This window comes from Pseudorca crassidens, chromosome 1 (assembly GCF_039906515.1).
Source record: "Pseudorca crassidens isolate mPseCra1 chromosome 1, mPseCra1.hap1, whole genome shotgun sequence".
Lineage (NCBI taxonomy): Eukaryota > Metazoa > Chordata > Mammalia > Artiodactyla > Delphinidae > Pseudorca > Pseudorca crassidens.
Genome location: NC_090296.1, coordinates 128,015,241 through 128,033,175, shown reverse-complemented (window position 1 = coordinate 128,033,175; position 17,935 = coordinate 128,015,241). Strand labels below are relative to the sequence as shown.

General features: G+C 55.5%; 2 long non-coding RNA genes and 7 other non-coding genes across 9 annotated transcripts in view; all 9 read right to left on the bottom strand.

The window, feature by feature from the left end:
• Positions 1-17,935, bottom strand: part of LOC137232859 (uncharacterized) — a 139,756-nt gene that overhangs the window by 70,958 nt on the left and 50,863 nt on the right. The gene's annotated exons all lie outside the window — the stretch shown is intronic.
• LOC137207445 (small nucleolar RNA SNORD116) lies at positions 2,244-2,335 on the bottom strand. The gene has a single exon (XR_010935088.1). It is a non-coding gene; the product is annotated as a small nucleolar RNA SNORD116 (small nucleolar RNA).
• LOC137207556 (small nucleolar RNA SNORD116) lies at positions 4,729-4,820 on the bottom strand. The gene has a single exon (XR_010935155.1). It is a non-coding gene; the product is annotated as a small nucleolar RNA SNORD116 (small nucleolar RNA).
• Positions 7,288-7,379, bottom strand: LOC137207442 (small nucleolar RNA SNORD116). The gene has a single exon (XR_010935086.1). It is a non-coding gene; the product is annotated as a small nucleolar RNA SNORD116 (small nucleolar RNA).
• On the bottom strand, positions 9,773-9,864 carry LOC137207555 (small nucleolar RNA SNORD116). The gene has a single exon (XR_010935152.1). It is a non-coding gene; the product is annotated as a small nucleolar RNA SNORD116 (small nucleolar RNA).
• Positions 10,110-17,871, bottom strand: LOC137233372 (uncharacterized). Its single transcript, XR_010947402.1, has 3 exons — positions 17,723-17,871; positions 15,166-15,309; positions 10,110-12,817 (listed from the first exon to the last, which is right to left on the bottom strand). It is a non-coding gene; the product is annotated as an uncharacterized lncRNA (long non-coding RNA).
• LOC137207438 (small nucleolar RNA SNORD116) lies at positions 12,332-12,423 on the bottom strand. Its single transcript, XR_010935085.1, has one exon. It is a non-coding gene; the product is annotated as a small nucleolar RNA SNORD116 (small nucleolar RNA).
• On the bottom strand, positions 14,832-14,923 carry LOC137207549 (small nucleolar RNA SNORD116). The gene has a single exon (XR_010935151.1). It is a non-coding gene; the product is annotated as a small nucleolar RNA SNORD116 (small nucleolar RNA).
• On the bottom strand, positions 17,391-17,482 carry LOC137207432 (small nucleolar RNA SNORD116). The gene has a single exon (XR_010935084.1). It is a non-coding gene; the product is annotated as a small nucleolar RNA SNORD116 (small nucleolar RNA).

Genomic DNA, 17,935 nt, shown 5'->3' with positions numbered 1-17,935 from the left:
GAAAGAGGTGCTACTTACCGCAACGAGGGTTAAACCAGGATCCTCATGGAATGCGGGCCAACACCCCTGTGAGACTCCTCCTCCTCACTTCACCGGGTGTCAGGGATTATACAGATGGTCCCAGGTTGATCTGCTGCTGGAATTCCTTTCTTGGCATTCCACCTGGCTCGGGGTGAGAGAACACATGCGTTCTTTAGGAGGGTGCACGGGTGCACCGAGCGAAAGGGCGATGTCCCTCAGTGATGCGTGCTCTGTCTCCCCTCGACATTTAATTTGCTGCAGATCTTGCCTGTGGGTCCGCAGGGAAACGTGAAAGCAACATAGAGCTGACGCCTTCAGAGGGTGCGGCCATCAGGACATAGAGCACCGCTGTCCAAAATCCCCCTGGTCTCGGGCACTGCAATTCCACTCCTGAGTGCTCTCCCATCCACCACAGCAGAAGGATGTCTTCCTAAACCCCTGAGACACCCTCTGGGCAACTGTGGCCCCTCAGACTAAGAGCCGGTGCCATCTAGGGGAACACGCCCGCCCTTGGCACATATTCTTCCACACAAGTGCCACGCTCTTACGGGGAAGAGATCTTCCACAAGGGAAGGGGCCTTGGCCGAATATGACGGCCTTCATCAAAAGCAGCTCGAAGGGAACCGTGACAAAGGGCACGTGAGGAACAGCTGGACTGATCAAGGGAGACTCACCAGTAGGCACACTTCCTGAGCTGCTGCCAAGACAGATGACCTACCCTTGGTTCACACACAGAGGTAATGACATGGGAAACATTCTGAAGCCCAACGTGGTGGGGAAACCCTTGCAACCAAATGGCATGGGAGCCATTCCAATGCCCATTGTGGCGGAGAACACCATTGCACCAATGGGGTCAACTGCAGTGGTACCTGGCACATTCACACTCCGGGCCCGTCAGTGACGTGACCTCGGAGAAACAGTGAGGCCCAGGTCTTCTAGAAGCAATGTGTGACCCACAGCCATGCAATTAAGAGAACCCAGCCAACAGCCTAGACACTTGAACCGCTATGACTCGTCTGGCCTGTGGCCAGGCACACCGGATACCACAGTCTGGATGCACCAGCGCGTGGCAGTAAAAATGACCCCCGCACCACACACCCTCACCCGCCTTTAAATCTATAGCCTTTCCTTGGCAGCCGACTCCCTTTTTTCCGCATGGTTGTGCCCAGTGACCTCCGGGAAGAGCTGCAAACCTCAGGGAACGCTATGTGGGCCAGGTTTAGTAAAGATGTTGGGCTGGACTCAGGAACACCCTCACACCTTCAACACAGGGGGAACGTGGACAGACAGGGACAAAACACCCCACGACCTCCAAATCAGCCCCCATGAGAAGACACCATACTGTGCCACAAAGGCAACCATTCACTAGCATAGGGACCCGCCATGAAGTAAATCGACCAAGGAGGGGAAAAAGGCGGGACAGTCCACAGAAGTTCTCCCCTGTTCCCTCTCTACACGTGCCTCCAAATGCTCCTGAGGGGATATCAAAAGTGTTCCTGGAAGCCTATGGCCTCTGTCAATCTGTCCACCCACAAGTAAACATGTGGGCTTAGCCAGCCATTTCATGTGTCTTTATAGGTAGCCTTGCCCTTCCCTCTCCACCGGGATCCCAACGTGTCATGGAAAGATGCCAGAGCCACCCCTCACCAAAGAAGCTTGCTGTGACTTATCTTGACTAAGGCATTTTCTAGCCTGTTCACACAGCACACACAAGCCGGAAACAACCCGAGGAGGAGCCATCAGCTTGGCCAACCGCCCGGGGACAATGGCCCATTGGATTTCTCCCCTCATCATGAGAAACCTAAACTGCATCTGGTCTCCCAAGCAGAACATGACAAAGAGCCAGCCCTAGGCCAGGAATCCTGCTCTGACCCTGAGCATAGACTTCTCTTTCCGTGAGGGCACAAGGCAATGAGTAGCCGGTGGCGGCGGCCTGTAGAACTCAAATGCAGTCGACAGGACCACCAATGGTTCACGCTTCCTTTCCTAGCCGCATGCTCGTCCGTGGCAGGGGACAGAAGTCCTGGCTCGACCAAGGAACCCAGAGACGGCACGCTGTCCCTAGCCTTCCCACCTGGATTGGCATCCCAGGCTCCTTTCCCAATGGCTCTTCTCCCCACGAGACGGCCACAACCCTCCACTTGAACAACGTGGCTGTACACACACACGGCAGCAAACGCAACCTCAACCTCTCCCTACTTTCCTGTTGGGAGCCACGTGCTGGACCTCAGTTCCGATGAGGAGACGGTAGGGTTTTCTCACTCATTTTGTTCAGATTTCCAAGGAATGCATTTGTGGGGGTCATCATCGATCCAAGCACATGCTCAAACGCCGGACATGCAAAGTTGCAGATTCCACCAAGGGACGGCCAGTGAGCTGAATCATGTCAGCATACAGAAGCGGCCAGATCTGAGCCATGGGGCAGGAAATGCAGCCAGTTCTCAGGTCATCGAAGCTCATGTTCCCCAGGAAAAAGACAGAAGATGAGGCTGTAGCACCGGTTTTCAGTTCCCGTGGCCAAACCTCTAGGTTTTAGCAAAGAAGTGCCACTTACCGCAACAAGGTTTAAACCAGGATCCTCATGGAATGTGCGCCAACACCCCTGCGAGACTCCTCCTCCTCCCTTCACCAGGTATTATGGATTATACGGATGGCCCCAGGCTGCTCTGCTGCTGGGATTCCGTCCCTGGCAGTCCACCTGGCTCGGGCTGAGAGAACACACGCGTGCTTGAGGATGGTGCACGGGCGCACCGAGGGAAAGGGCGATACCATCTAGTGATGCGTGCTCTATATCCCCTCAACAGTTCATTTGCTGCCCATCGTGCCTGGGTGTCCGCACGTAAATGTGAAAGCAATGTGGCGTAGACGCCTTCACAGCGTGCCGCCATCAGGACAAAGAGCCCCGCTGTCCAACAACACCCTGGCCTCGGGCCCTGCAATTCCTCTCCTGAGCACTCTCCCCTCCATCACAGCTAAAGGATGTCTTCCGGAAACCCTGAGACACGCTCAGGGCAACTGTGCCTCCTCAGACTAAGAGCCGGTGACCTTTGGGGAACACACCAACTCTAAGCACACATGGCTCCACACAGTGGACGCGCCCGGAAGATCAAGAGATCTTCCACAAGGGAAGGGCACACGGCCGAATATGACGGCCTCCACCAAAAGCGGCTCATAGGGACCCACGACAAGGGCACGTGAGGAACACCTGGACTAATCAAGGCAGACTCACCTGGCCTGCTGTTAGGACAGACGACCTACCCTTGTCGTACACACAAAGGTAATGGCATGGGAACCATTACGATGCCCAACGTGGCGGGGCAAACTGTTGCAGCAATTGGGTCTCTTGCAGTGCTGCCTGGCACTTTCACACTCTGGGTCCGTCAGTGACGTGACCTCGGTGAAACCGTGAGGCCCAGGTCCTCTAGAAGCAACGTGTTACCTACAGCCGCGCAACAAGAGAACCCGGCCAACAGCCTAGACACCTGAACCGGTATGACTTCTCTGGACTGTGGCCAGGCACGCCGTACACCACAGTCTCAAAGCACCAGCGGGTGGCAGGAGAAAAGATCCCCGCACCACACATCCTCTCGGGCCCGGAAACCTGTAGCCTTTCCTTGGCAGCCGACTCCCTTTCCGCGTGGTTTTGCCCAAAGACCTCCGGGAAGGTCTGCAATCCTCAGGGACTGCTAGGTGGGCTGGGTGTAGTACCGATGCAGGGCTGTACTGAGGAACACCTTCACATCTTCAACACAGGGAGAACGTGGACAGACAGGGACAAAACACCCCACGGCCTCCAAATCAGCCCCCATGAGAAGACACCATACTGTGCCACGAAGGCAACCATTCCCTGGCACAGGGACCCGCCATGAAGTAAATTGACCAAGGAGGGGAAACAGGCGAGACACGCCACAGATGTGCTCCCGTGTTCCCTCTCTACACTTGCCTCCAAATGTCCCTGAGGGAATACCAAAAGTGTTCCCGGAAGCCTATGACCACCATCGATCTATCCACCCACCAGTAAACCTGTGGGATTAGCCAGCCATCTCTCGTGTCTGCTTCATTCGCCTTGCCCTCCTCTCTCCACCGGGATCCCAACGTGTCAGGGAAAGATGCCAGAGCCACCCCTCACCAAAGAAGCTTGCTGTGACTTACCTTCACTAAGGCATTTTCTAGCCCTTTCACACAGCACACACAAGCCAGACACAACCCGGGGAGGAGCCCTTAGCTTGGCCAACCTCCCGGTGACAATGGCCCATTGGATTTCTCCCCTTATCAGGAGAAACCTAAACTGCATCTGGTCTCCCAAGCAGAACATGGCAAAGAAGCCTGCCCTAGGCCAGGAATCCTGCTCTGACCCTGAGCCTACAGACTTCCGTTTCTTTGCGGGCACAAGGCAACGAGTAGCCGGTGGCGGAGGCCTGTAGAACTCAAGGGCAGGCGACCGGACCACCAAGGGCTCACGCTTCCTCTCCTACCCGAATGCTGAACCGTGGCAGGGGACAGCAGTCCCGGCTAGACCAAGGAACCCACAGACGGCACGCTCTCCCTAGCCTTCCCTCCTGGATTGGCATCCCAGGCTCCTTTCCCAATGCCTCTTCTCCCCATCAGACGGCCACAAGCCTCAACTTAAACAGCGTGGCTGTGGACACCCACGGGAGCAAATGCAACGCGAACCTCTCCCTACTTTCCTTTTGGGAGCCACGTGTTGGACCTCAGTTCCAAGGAGGAGACGGCAGGGATTTCTCACTCATTTTGTTCAGATTTCCAAGGAATGCGTTTGTGGAAGTCATCGTCGAGCCAAGCACATGCTCAAACGCTGGACATGCAAACTTGCAGATTCCACCACGGTACGGACAGCGAGCTGAATCACGTCAGCATACGGAAGTGAACAAAGCAAAGCCATTGGGGAAGGAAATGCAGCCAGTTCTCAGGGCATCGAAGCTCGGGTTCCCATGGAAAAGGCCAGAAGGTGAGGGTGTAGCCCCGTTGCACATGTTCCCTTGGTCAAACCTCTAGGTTTCAGGAAAGAGGTGCTACTTACCGCAACGAGGGTTAAACCAGGATCCTCATGGAATGCGGGCCAACACCCCTGTGAGACTCCTCCTCCTCACTTCACCGGGTGTCAGGGATTATACAGATGGTCCCAGGTTGATCTGCTGCTGGAATTCCTTTCTTGGCATTCCACCTGGCTCGGGGTGAGAGAACACATGCGTTCTTTAGGAGGGTGCACGGGTGCACCGAGCGAAAGGGCGATGTCCCTCAGTGATGCGTGCTCTGTCTCCCCTCGACATTTAATTTGCTGCAGATCTTGCCTGTGGGTCCGCAGGGAAACGTGAAAGCAACATAGAGCTGACGCCTTCAGAGGGTGCGGCCATCAGGACATAGAGCACCGCTGTCCAAAATCCCCCTGGTCTCGGGCACTGCAATTCCACTCCTGAGTGCTCTCCCACCCACCACAGCAGAAGGATGTCTTCCTAAACCCCTGAGACACCCTCTGGGCAACTGTGGCCCCTCAGACTAAGAGCCGGTGCCATCTAGGGGAACACGCCCGCCCTTGGCACATATTCTTCCACACAAGTGCCACGCTCTTACGGGGAAGAGATCTTCCACAAGGGAAGGGGCCTTGGCCGAATATGACGGCCTTCATCAAAAGCAGCTCGAAGGGAACCGTGACAAAGGGCACGTGAGGAACAGCTGGACTGATCAAGGGAGACTCACCAGTAGGCACACTTCCTGAGCTGCTGCCAAGACAGATGACCTACCCTTGGTTCACACACAGAGGTAATGACATGGGAAACATTCTGAAGCCCAACGTGGTGGGGAAACCCTTGCAACCAAATGGCATGGGAGCCATTCCAATGCCCATTGTGGCGGAGAACACCATTGCACCAATGGGGTCAACTGCAGTGGTACCTGGCACATTCACACTCCGGGCCCGTCAGTGACGTGACCTCGGAGAAACAGTGAGGCCCAGGTCTTCTAGAAGCAATGTGTGACCCACAGCCATGCAATTAAGAGAACCCAGCCAACAGCCTAGACACTTGAACCGCTATGACTCGTCTGGCCTGTGGCCAGGCACACCGGATACCACAGTCTGGATGCACCAGCGCGTGGCAGTAAAAATGACCCCCGTACCACACACCCTCACCCGCCTTTAAATCTATAGCCTTTCCTTGGCAGCCGACTCCCTTTTTTCCGCATGGTTGTGCCCAGTGACCTCCGGGAAGAGCTGCAAACCTCAGGGAACGCTATGTGGGCCAGGTTTAGTAAAGATGTTGGGCTGGACTCAGGAACACCCTCACACCTTCAACACAGGGGGAACGTGGACAGACAGGGACAAAACACCCCACGACCTCCAAATCAGCCCCCATGAGAAGACACCATACTGTGCCACAAAGGCAACCATTCACTAGCATAGGGACCCGCCATGAAGTAAATCGACCAAGGAGGGGAAAAAGGCGGGACAGTCCACAGAAGTTCTCCCCTGTTCCCTCTCTACACGTGCCTCCAAATGCTCCTGAGGGGATATCAAAAGTGTTCCTGGAAGCCTATGGCCTCCGTCAATCTGTCCACCCACAAGTAAACATGTGGGCTTAGCCAGCCATTTCATGTGTCTTTATAGGTAGCCTTGCCCTTCCCTCTCCACCGGGATCCCAACGTGTCATGGAAAGATGCCAGAGCCACCCCTCACCAAAGAAGCTTGCTGTGACTTATCTTGACTAAGGCATTTTCTAGCCTGTTCACACAGCACACACAAGCCGGAAACAACCCGAGGAGGAGCCATCAGCTTGGCCAACCGCCCGGGGACAATGGCCCATTGGATTTCTCCCCTCATCATGAGAAACCTAAACTGCATCTGGTCTCCCAAGCAGAACATGACAAAGAGCCAGCCCTAGGCCAGGAATCCTGCTCTGACCCTGAGCATAGACTTCTCTTTCCGTGAGGGCACAAGGCAACGAGTAGCCGGTGGCGGCGGCCTGTAGAACTCAAATGCAGTCGATAGGACCACCAATGGTTCACGCTTCCTTTCCTAGCCGCATGCTCGTCCGTGGCAGGGGACAGAAGTCCTGGCTCGACCAAGGAACCCAGAGACGGCACGCTGTCCCTAGCCTTCCCACCTGGATTGGCATCCCAGGCTCCTTTCCCAATGGCTCTTCTCCCCACGAGACGGCCACAACCCTCCACTTGAACAACGTGGCTGTACACACACACGGCAGCAAACGCAACCTCAACCTCTCCCTACTTTCCTTTTGGGAGCCACGTGCTGGACCTCAGTTCCGATGAGGAGACGGTAGGGTTTTCTCACTCATTTTGTTCAGATTTCCAAGGAATGCATTTGTGGGGGTCATCATCGATCCAAGCACATGCTCAAACGCCGGACATGCAAAGTTGCAGATTCCACCAAGGGACGGCCAGTGAGCTGAATCATGTCAGCATACAGAAGCGGCCAGATCTGAGCCATGGGGCAGGAAATGCAGCCAGTTCTCAGGTCATCGAAGCTCATGTTCCCCAGGAAAAAGACAGAAGATGAGGCTGTAGCACCGGTTTTCAGTTCCCGTGGCCAAACCTCTAGGTTTTAGCAAAGAAGTGCCACTTACCGCAACAAGGTTTAAACCAGGATCCTCATGGAATGTGCGCCAACACCCCTGCGAGACTCCTCCTCCTCCCTTCACCAGGTATTATGGATTATACGGATGGCCCCAGGCTGCTCTGCTGCTGGGATTCCGTCCCTGGCAGTCCACCTGGCTCGGGCTGAGAGAACACACGCGTGCTTGAGGATGGTGCACGGGCGCACCGAGGGAAAGGGCGATACCATCTAGTGATGCGTGCTCTATATCCCCTCAACAGTTCATTTGCTGCCCATCGTGCCTGGGTGTCCGCACGTAAATGTGAAAGCAATGTGGCGTAGACGCCTTCACAGCGTGCCGCCATCAGGACAAAGAGCCCCGCTGTCCAACAACACCCTGGCCTCGGGCCCTGCAATTCCTCTCCTGAGCACTCTCCCCTCCATCACAGCTAAAGGATGTCTTCCGGAAACCCTGAGACACGCTCAGGGCAACTGTGCCTCCTCAGACTAAGAGCCGGTGACCTTTGGGGAACACACCAACTCTAAGCACACATGGCTCCACACAGTGGACGCGCCCGGAAGATCAAGAGATCTTCCACAAGGGAAGGGCACACGGCCGAATATGACGGCCTCCACCAAAAGCGGCTCATAGGGACCCACGACAAGGGCACGTGAGGAACACCTGGACTAATCAAGGCAGACTCACCTGGCCTGCTGTTAGGACAGACGACCTACCCTTGTCGTACACACAAAGGTAATGGCATGGGAACCATTACGATGCCCAACGTGGCGGGGCAAACTGTTGCAGCAATTGGGTCTCTTGCAGTGCTGCCTGGCACTTTCACACTCTGGGTCCGTCAGTGACGTGACCTCGGTGAAACCGTGAGGCCCAGGTCCTCTAGAAGCAACGTGTTACCTACAGCCGCGCAACAAGAGAACCCGGCCAACAGCCTAGACACCTGAACCGGTATGACTTCTCTGGACTGTGGCCAGGCACGCCGTACACCACAGTCTCAAAGCACCAGCGGGTGGCAGGAGAAAAGATCCCCGCACCACACATCCTCTCGGGCCCGGAAACCTGTAGCCTTTCCTTGGCAGCCGACTCCCTTTCCGCGTGGTTTTGCCCAAAGACCTCCGGGAAGGTCTGCAATCCTCAGGGACTGCTAGGTGGGCTGGGTGTAGTACCGATGCAGGGCTGTACTGAGGAACACCTTCACATCTTCAACACAGGGAGAACGTGGACAGACAGGGACAAAACACCCCACGGCCTCCAAATCAGCCCCCATGAGAAGACACCATACTGTGCCACGAAGGCAACCATTCCCTGGCACAGGGACCCGCCATGAAGTAAATTGACCAAGGAGGGGAAACAGGCGAGACACGCCACAGATGTGCTCCCGTGTTCCCTCTCTACACTTGCCTCCAAATGTCCCTGAGGGAATACCAAAAGTGTTCCCGGAAGCCTATGACCACCATCGATCTATCCACCCACCAGTAAACCTGTGGGATTAGCCAGCCATCTCTCGTGTCTGCTTCATTCGCCTTGCCCTCCTGTCTCCACCGGGATCCCAACGTGTCAGGGAAAGATGCCAGAGCCACCCCTCACCAAAGAAGCTTGCTGTGACTTACCTTCACTAAGGCATTTTCTAGCCCTTTCACACAGCACACACAAGCCAGACACAACCCGAGGAGGAGCCCTTAGCTTGGCCAACCTCCCGGTGACAATGGCCCATTGGATTTCTCCCCTTATCAGGAGAAACCTAAACTGCATCTGGTCTCCCAAGCAGAACATGGCAAAGAAGCCTGCCCTAGGCCAGGAATCCTGCTCTGACCCTGAGCCTACAGACTTCCGTTTCTTTGCGGGCACAAGGCAACGAGTAGCCGGTGGCGGAGGCCTGTAGAACTCAAGGGCAGGCGACCGGACCACCAAGGGCTCACGCTTCCTCTCCTACCCGAATGCTGAACCGTGGCAGGGGACAGCAGTCCCGGCTAGACCAAGGAACCCACAGACGGCACGCTCTCCCTAGCCTTCCCTCCTGGATTGGCATCCCAGGCTCCTTTCCCAATGCCTCTTCTCCCCATCAGACGGCCACAAGCCTCAACTTAAACAGCGTGGCTGTGGACACCCACGGGAGCAAATGCAACGCGAACCTCTCCCTACTTTCCTTTTGGGAGCCACGTGTTGGACCTCAGTTCCAAGGAGGAGACGGCAGGGATTTCTCACTCATTTTGTTCAGATTTCCAAGGAATGCGTTTGTGGAAGTCATCGTCGAGCCAAGCACATGCTCAAACGCTGGACATGCAAACTTGCAGATTCCACCACGGTACGGACAGCGAGCTGAATCACGTCAGCATACGGAAGTGAACAAAGCAAAGCCATTGGGGAAGGAAATGCAGCCAGTTCTCAGGGCATCGAAGCTCGGGTTCCCATGGAAAAGGCCAGAAGGTGAGGGTGTAGCCCCGTTGCACATGTTCCCTTGGTCAAACCTCTAGGTTTCAGGAAAGAGGTGCTACTTACCGCAACAAGGGTTAAACCAGGATCCTCATGGAATGCGGGCCAACACCCCTGTGAGACTCCTCCTCCTCACTTCACCGGGTGTCAGGGATTATACAGATGGTCCCAGGTTGATCTGCTGCTGGAATTCCTTTCTTGGCATTCCACCTGGCTCGGGGTGAGAGAACACATGCGTTCTTTAGGAGGGTGCACGGGTGCACCGAGCGAAAGGGCGATGTCCCTCAGTGATGCGTGCTCTGTCTCCCCTCGACATTTAATTTGCTGCAGATCTTGCCTGTGGGTCCGCAGGGAAACGTGAAAGCAACATAGAGCTGACGCCTTCAGAGGGTGCGGCCATCAGGACATAGAGCACCGCTGTCCAAAATCCCCCTGGTCTCGGGCACTGCAATTCCACTCCTGAGTGCTCTCCCATCCACCACAGCAGAAGGATGTCTTCCTAAACCCCTGAGACACCCTCTGGGCAACTGTGGCCCCTCAGACTAAGAGCCGGTGCCATCTAGGGGAACACGCCCGCCCTTGGCACATATTCTTCCACACAAGTGCCACGCTCTTACGGGGAAGAGATCTTCCACAAGGGAAGGGGCCTTGGCCGAATATGACGGCCTTCATCAAAAGCAGCTCGAAGGGAACCGTGACAAAGGGCACGTGAGGAACAGCTGGACTGATCAAGGGAGACTCACCAGTAGGCACACTTCCTGAGCTGCTGCCAAGACAGATGACCTACCCTTGGTTCACACACAGAGGTAATGACATGGGAAACATTCTGAAGCCCAACGTGGTGGGGAAACCCTTGCAACCAAATGGCATGGGAGCCATTCCAATGCCCATTGTGGCGGAGAACACCATTGCACCAATGGGGTCAACTGCAGTGGTACCTGGCACATTCACACTCCGGGCCCGTCAGTGACGTGACCTCGGAGAAACAGTGAGGCCCAGGTCTTCTAGAAGCAATGTGTGACCCACAGCCATGCAATTAAGAGAACCCAGCCAACAGCCTAGACACTTGAACCGCTATGACTCGTCTGGCCTGTGGCCAGGCACACCGGATACCACAGTCTGGATGCACCAGCGCGTGGCAGTAAAAATGACCCCCGCACCACACACCCTCACCCGCCTTTAAATCTATAGCCTTTCCTTGGCAGCCGACTCCCTTTTTTCCGCATGGTTGTGCCCAGTGACCTCCGGGAAGAGCTGCAAACCTCAGGGAACGCTATGTGGGCCAGGTTTAGTAAAGATGTTGGGCTGGACTCAGGAACACCCTCACACCTTCAACACAGGGGGAACGTGGACAGACAGGGACAAAACACCCCACGACCTCCAAATCAGCCCCCATGAGAAGACACCATACTGTGCCACAAAGGCAACCATTCACTAGCATAGGGACCCGCCATGAAGTAAATCGACCAAGGAGGGGAAAAAGGCGGGACAGTCCACAGAAGTTCTCCCCTGTTCCCTCTCTACACGTGCCTCCAAATGCTCCTGAGGGGATATCAAAAGTGTTCCTGGAAGCCTATGGCCTCTGTCAATCTGTCCACCCACAAGTAAACATGTGGGCTTAGCCAGCCATTTCATGTGTCTTTATAGGTAGCCTTGCCCTTCCCTCTCCACCGGGATCCCAACGTGTCATGGAAAGATGCCAGAGCCACCCCTCACCAAAGAAGCTTGCTGTGACTTATCTTGACTAAGGCATTTTCTAGCCTGTTCACACAGCACACACAAGCCGGAAACAACCCGAGGAGGAGCCATCAGCTTGGCCAACCGCCCGGGGACAATGGCCCATTGGATTTCTCCCCTCATCATGAGAAACCTAAACTGCATCTGGTCTCCCAAGCAGAACATGACAAAGAGCCAGCCCTAGGCCAGGAATCCTGCTCTGACCCTGAGCATAGACTTCTCTTTCCGTGAGGGCACAAGGCAACGAGTAGCCGGTGGCGGCGGCCTGTAGAACTCAAATGCAGTCGATAGGACCACCAATGGTTCACGCTTCCTTTCCTAGCCGCATGCTCGTCCGTGGCAGGGGACAGAAGTCCTGGCTCGACCAAGGAACCCAGAGACGGCACGCTGTCCCTAGCCTTCCCACCTGGATTGGCATCCCAGGCTCCTTTCCCAATGGCTCTTCTCCCCACGAGACGGCCACAACCCTCCACTTGAACAACGTGGCTGTACACACACACGGCAGCAAACGCAACCTCAACCTCTCCCTACTTTCCTTTTGGGAGCCACGTGCTGGACCTCAGTTCCGATGAGGAGACGGTAGGGTTTTCTCACTCATTTTGTTCAGATTTCCAAGGAATGCATTTGTGGGGGTCATCATCGATCCAAGCACATGCTCAAACGCCGGACATGCAAAGTTGCAGATTCCACCAAGGGACGGCCAGTGAGCTGAATCATGTCAGCATACAGAAGCGGCCAGATCTGAGCCATGGGGCAGGAAATGCAGCCAGTTCTCAGGTCATCGAAGCTCATGTTCCCCAGGAAAAAGACAGAAGATGAGGCTGTAGCACCGGTTTTCAGTTCCCGTGGCCAAACCTCTAGGTTTTAGCAAAGAAGTGCCACTTACCGCAACAAGGTTTAAACCAGGATCCTCATGGAATGTGCGCCAACACCCCTGCGAGACTCCTCCTCCTCCCTTCACCAGGTATTATGGATTATACGGATGGCCCCAGGCTGCTCTGCTGCTGGGATTCCGTCCCTGGCAGTCCACCTGGCTCGGGCTGAGAGAACACACGCGTGCTTGAGGATGGTGCACGGGCGCACCGAGGGAAAGGGCGATACCATCTAGTGATGCGTGCTCTATATCCCCTCAACAGTTCATTTGCTGCCCATCGTGCCTGGGTGTCCGCACGTAAATGTGAAAGCAATGTGGCGTAGACGCCTTCACAGCGTGCCGCCATCAGGACAAAGAGCCCCGCTGTCCAACAACACCCTGGCCTCGGGCCCTGCAATTCCTCTCCTGAGCACTCTCCCCTCCATCACAGCTAAAGGATGTCTTCCGGAAACCCTGAGACACGCTCAGGGCAACTGTGCCTCCTCAGACTAAGAGCCGGTGACCTTTGGGGAACACACCAACTCTAAGCACACATGGCTCCACACAGTGGACGCGCCCGGAAGATCAAGAGATCTTCCACAAGGGAAGGGCACACGGCCGAATATGACGGCCTCCACCAAAAGCGGCTCATAGGGACCCACGACAAGGGCACGTGAGGAACACCTGGACTAATCAAGGCAGACTCACCAGCAGGCATACTTCCTGGCCTGCTGTTAGGACAGACGACCTACCCTTGTCGTACACACAAAGGTAATGGCATGGGAACCATTACGATGCCCAACGTGGCGGGGCAAACTGTTGCAGCAATTGGGTCTCTTGCAGTGCTGCCTGGCACTTTCACACTCTGGGTCCGTCAGTGACGTGACCTCGGTGAAACCGTGAGGCCCAGGTCCTCTAGAAGCAACGTGTTACCTACAGCCGCGCAACAAGAGAACCCGGCCAACAGCCTAGACACCTGAACCGGTATGACTTCTCTGGACTGTGGCCAGGCACGCCGTACACCACAGTCTCAAAGCACCAGCGGGTGGCAGGAGAAAAGATCCCCGCACCACACATCCTCTCGGGCCCGGAAACCTGTAGCCTTTCCTTGGCAGCCGACTCCCTTTCCGCGTGGTTTTGCCCAAAGACCTCCGGGAAGGTCTGCAATCCTCAGGGACTGCTAGGTGGGCTGGGTGTAGTACCGATGCAGGGCTGTACTGAGGAACACCTTCACATCTTCAACACAGGGAGAACGTGGACAGACAGGGACAAAACACCCCACGGCCTCCAAATCAGCCCCCATGAGAAGACACCATACTGTGCCACGAAGGCAACCATTCCCTGGCACAGGGACCCGCCATGAAGTAAATTGACCAAGGAGGGGAAACAAGCGAGACACGCCACAGATGTGCTCCCGTGTTCCCTCTCTACACTTGCCTCCAAATGTCCCTGAGGGAATACCAAAAGTGTTCCCGGAAGCCTATGACCACCATCGATCTATCCACCCACCAGTAAACCTGTGGGATTAGCCAGCCATCTCTCGTGTCTTCTTCATTCGCCTTGCCCTCCTGTCTCCACCGGGATCCCAACGTGTCAGGGAAAGATGCCAGAGCCACCCCTCACCAAAGAAGCTTGCTGTGACTTACCTTCACTAAGGCATTTTCTAGCCCTTTCACACAGCACACACAAGCCAGACACAACCCGAGGAGGAGCCCTTAGCTTGGCCAACCTCCCGGTGACAATGGCCCATTGGATTTCTCCCCTTATCAGGAGAAACCTAAACTGCATCTGGTCTCCCAAGCAGAACATGGCAAAGAAGCCTGCCCTAGGCCAGGAATCCTGCTCTGACCCTGAGCCTACAGACTTCCGTTTCTTTGCGGGCACAAGGCAACGAGTAGCCGGTGGCGGAGGCCTGTAGAACTCAAGGGCAGGCGACCGGACCACCAAGGGCTCACGCTTCCTCTCCTACCCGAATGCTGAACCGTGGCAGGGGACAGCAGTCCCGGCTAGACCAAGGAACCCACAGACGGCACGCTCTCCCTAGCCTTCCCTCCTGGATTGGCATCCCAGGCTCCTTTCCCAATGCCTCTTCTCCCCATCAGACGGCCACAAGCCTCAACTTAAACAGCGTGGCTGTGGACACCCACGGGAGCAAATGCAACGCGAACCTCTCCCTACTTTCCTTTTGGGAGCCACGTGTTGGACCTCAGTTCCAAGGAGGAGACGGCAGGGATTTCTCACTCATTTTGTTCAGATTTCCAAGGAATGCGTTTGTGGAAGTCATCGTCGAGCCAAGCACATGCTCAAACGCTGGACATGCAAACTTGCAGATTCCACCACGGTACGGACAGCGAGCTGAATCACGTCAGCATACGGAAGTGAACAAAGCAAAGCCATTGGGGAAGGAAATGCAGCCAGTTCTCAGGGCATCGAAGCTCGGGTTCCCATGGAAAAGGCCAGAAGGTGAGGGTGTAGCCCCGTTGCACATGTTCCCTTGGTCAAACCTCTAGGTTTCAGGAAAGAGGTGCTACTTACCGCAACAAGGGTTAAACCAGGATCCTCATGGAATGCGGGCCAACACCCCTGTGAGACTCCTCCTCCTCACTTCACCGGGTGTCAGGGATTATACAGATGGTCCCAGGTTGATCTGCTGCTGGAATTCCTTTCCTGGCATTCCACCTGGCTCGGGGTGAGAGAACACATGCGTTCTTTAGGAGGGTGCACGGGTGCACCGAGCGAAAGGGCGATGTCCCTCAGTGATGCGTGCTCTGTCTCCCCTCGACATTTAATTTGCTGCAGATCTTGCCTGTGGGTCCGCAGGGAAACGTGAAAGCAACATAGAGCTGACGCCTTCAGAGGGTGCGGCCATCAGGACATAGAGCACCGCTGTCCAAAATCCCCCTGGTCTCGGGCACTGCAATTCCACTCCTGAGTGCTCTCCCATCCACCACAGCAGAAGGATGTCTTCCTAAACCCCTGAGACACCCTCTGGGCAACTGTGGCCCCTCAGACTAAGAGCCGGTGCCATCTAGGGGAACACGCCCGCCCTTGGCACATATTCTTCCACACAAGTGCCACGCTCTTACGGGCAAGAGATCTTCCACAAGGGAAGGGGCCTTGGCCGAATATGACGGCCTTCATCAAAAACAGCTCGAAGGGAACCGTGACAAAGGGCACATGAGGAACAGCTGGACTGATCAAGGGAGACTCACCAGTAGGCACACTTCCTGAGCTGCTGCCAAGACAGATGACCTACCCTTGGTTCACACACAGAGGTAATGACATGGGAAACATTCTGAAGCCCAACGTGGTGGGGAAACCCTTGCAACCAAATGGCATGGGAGCCATTCCAATGCCCATTGTGGCGGAGAACACCATTGCACCAATGGGGTCAACTGCAGTGGTACCTGGCACATTCACACTCCGGGCCCGTCAGTGACGTGACCTCGGAGAAACAGTGAGGCCCAGGTCTTCTAGAAGCAATGTGTGACCCACAGCCATGCAATTAAGAGAACCCAGCCAACAGCCTAGACACTTGAACCGCTATGACTCGTCTGGCCTGTGGCCAGGCACACCGGATACCACAGTCTGGATGCACCAGCGCGTGGCAGTAAAAATGACCCCCGCACCACACACCCTCACCCGCCTTTAAATCTATAGCCTTTCCTTGGCAGCCGACTCCCTTTTTTCCGCATGGTTGTGCCCAGTGACCTCCGGGAAGAGCTGCAAACCTCAGGGAACGCTATGTGGGCCAGGTTTAGTAAAGATGTTGGGCTGGACTCAGGAACACCCTCACACCTTCAACACAGGGGGAACGTGGACAGACAGGGACAAAACACCCCACGACCTCCAAATCAGCCCCCATGAGAAGACACCATACTGTGCCACAAAGGCAACCATTCACTAGCATAGGGACCCGCCATGAAGTAAATCGACCAAGGAGGGGAAAAAGGCGGGACAGTCCACAGAAGTTCTCCCGTGTTCCCTCTCTACACGTGCCTCCAAATGCTCCTGAGGGGATATCAAAAGTGTTCCTGGAAGCCTATGGCCTCCGTCAATCTGTCCACCCACAAGTAAACATGTGGGCTTAGCCAGCCATTTCATGTGTCTTTATAGGTAGCCTTGCCCTTCCCTCTCCACCGGGATCCCAACGTGTCATGGAAAGATGCCAGAGCCACCCCTCACCAAAGAAGCTTGCTGTGACTTATCTTGACTAAGGCATTTTCTAGCCTGTTCACACAGCACACACAAGCCGGAAACAACCCGAGGAGGAGCCATCAGCTTGGCCAACCGCCCGGGGACAATGGCCCATTGGATTTCTCCCCTCATCATGAGAAACCTAAACTGCATCTGGTCTCCCAAGCAGAACATGACAAAGAGCCAGCCCTAGGCCAGGAATCCTGCTCTGACCCTGAGCATAGACTTCTCTTTCCGTGAGGGCACAAGGCAACGAGTAGCCGGTGGCGGCGGCCTGTAGAACTCAAATGCAGTCGATAGGACCACCAATGGTTCACGCTTCCTTTCCTAGCCGCATGCTCGTCCGTGGCAGGGGACAGAAGTCCTGGCTCGACCAAGGAACCCAGAGACGGCACGCTGTCCCTAGCCTTCCCACCTGGATTGGCATCCCAGGCTCCTTTCCCAATGGCTCTTCTCCCCACGAGACGGCCACAACCCTCCACTTGAACAACGTGGCTGTACACACACACGGCAGCAAACGCAACCTCAACCTCTCCCTACTTTCCTTTTGGGAGCCACGTGCTGGACCTCAGTTCCGATGAGGAGACGGTAGGGTTTTCTCACTCATTTTGTTCAGATTTCCAAGGAATGCATTTGTGGGGGTCATCATCGATCCAAGCACATGCTCAAACGCCGGACATGCAAAGTTGCAGATTCCACCAAGGGACGGCCAGTGAGCTGAATCATGTCAGCATACAGAAGCGGCCAGATCTGAGCCATGGGGCAGGAAATGCAGCCAGTTCTCAGGTCATCGAAGCTCATGTTCCCCAGGAAAAAGACAGAAGATGAGGCTGTAGCACCCGTTTTCAGTTCCCGTGGCCAAACCTCTAGGTTTTAGCAAAGAAGTGCCACTTACCGCAACAAGGTTTAAACCAGGATCCTCATGGAATGTGCGCCAACACCCCTGCGAGACTCCTCCTCCTCCCTTCACCAGGTATTATGGATTATACGGATGGCCCCAGGCTGCTCTGCTGCTGGGATTCCGTCCCTGGCAGTCCACCTGGCTCGGGCTGAGAGAACACACGCGTGCTTGAGGATGGTGCACGGGCGCACCGAGGGAAAGGGCGAT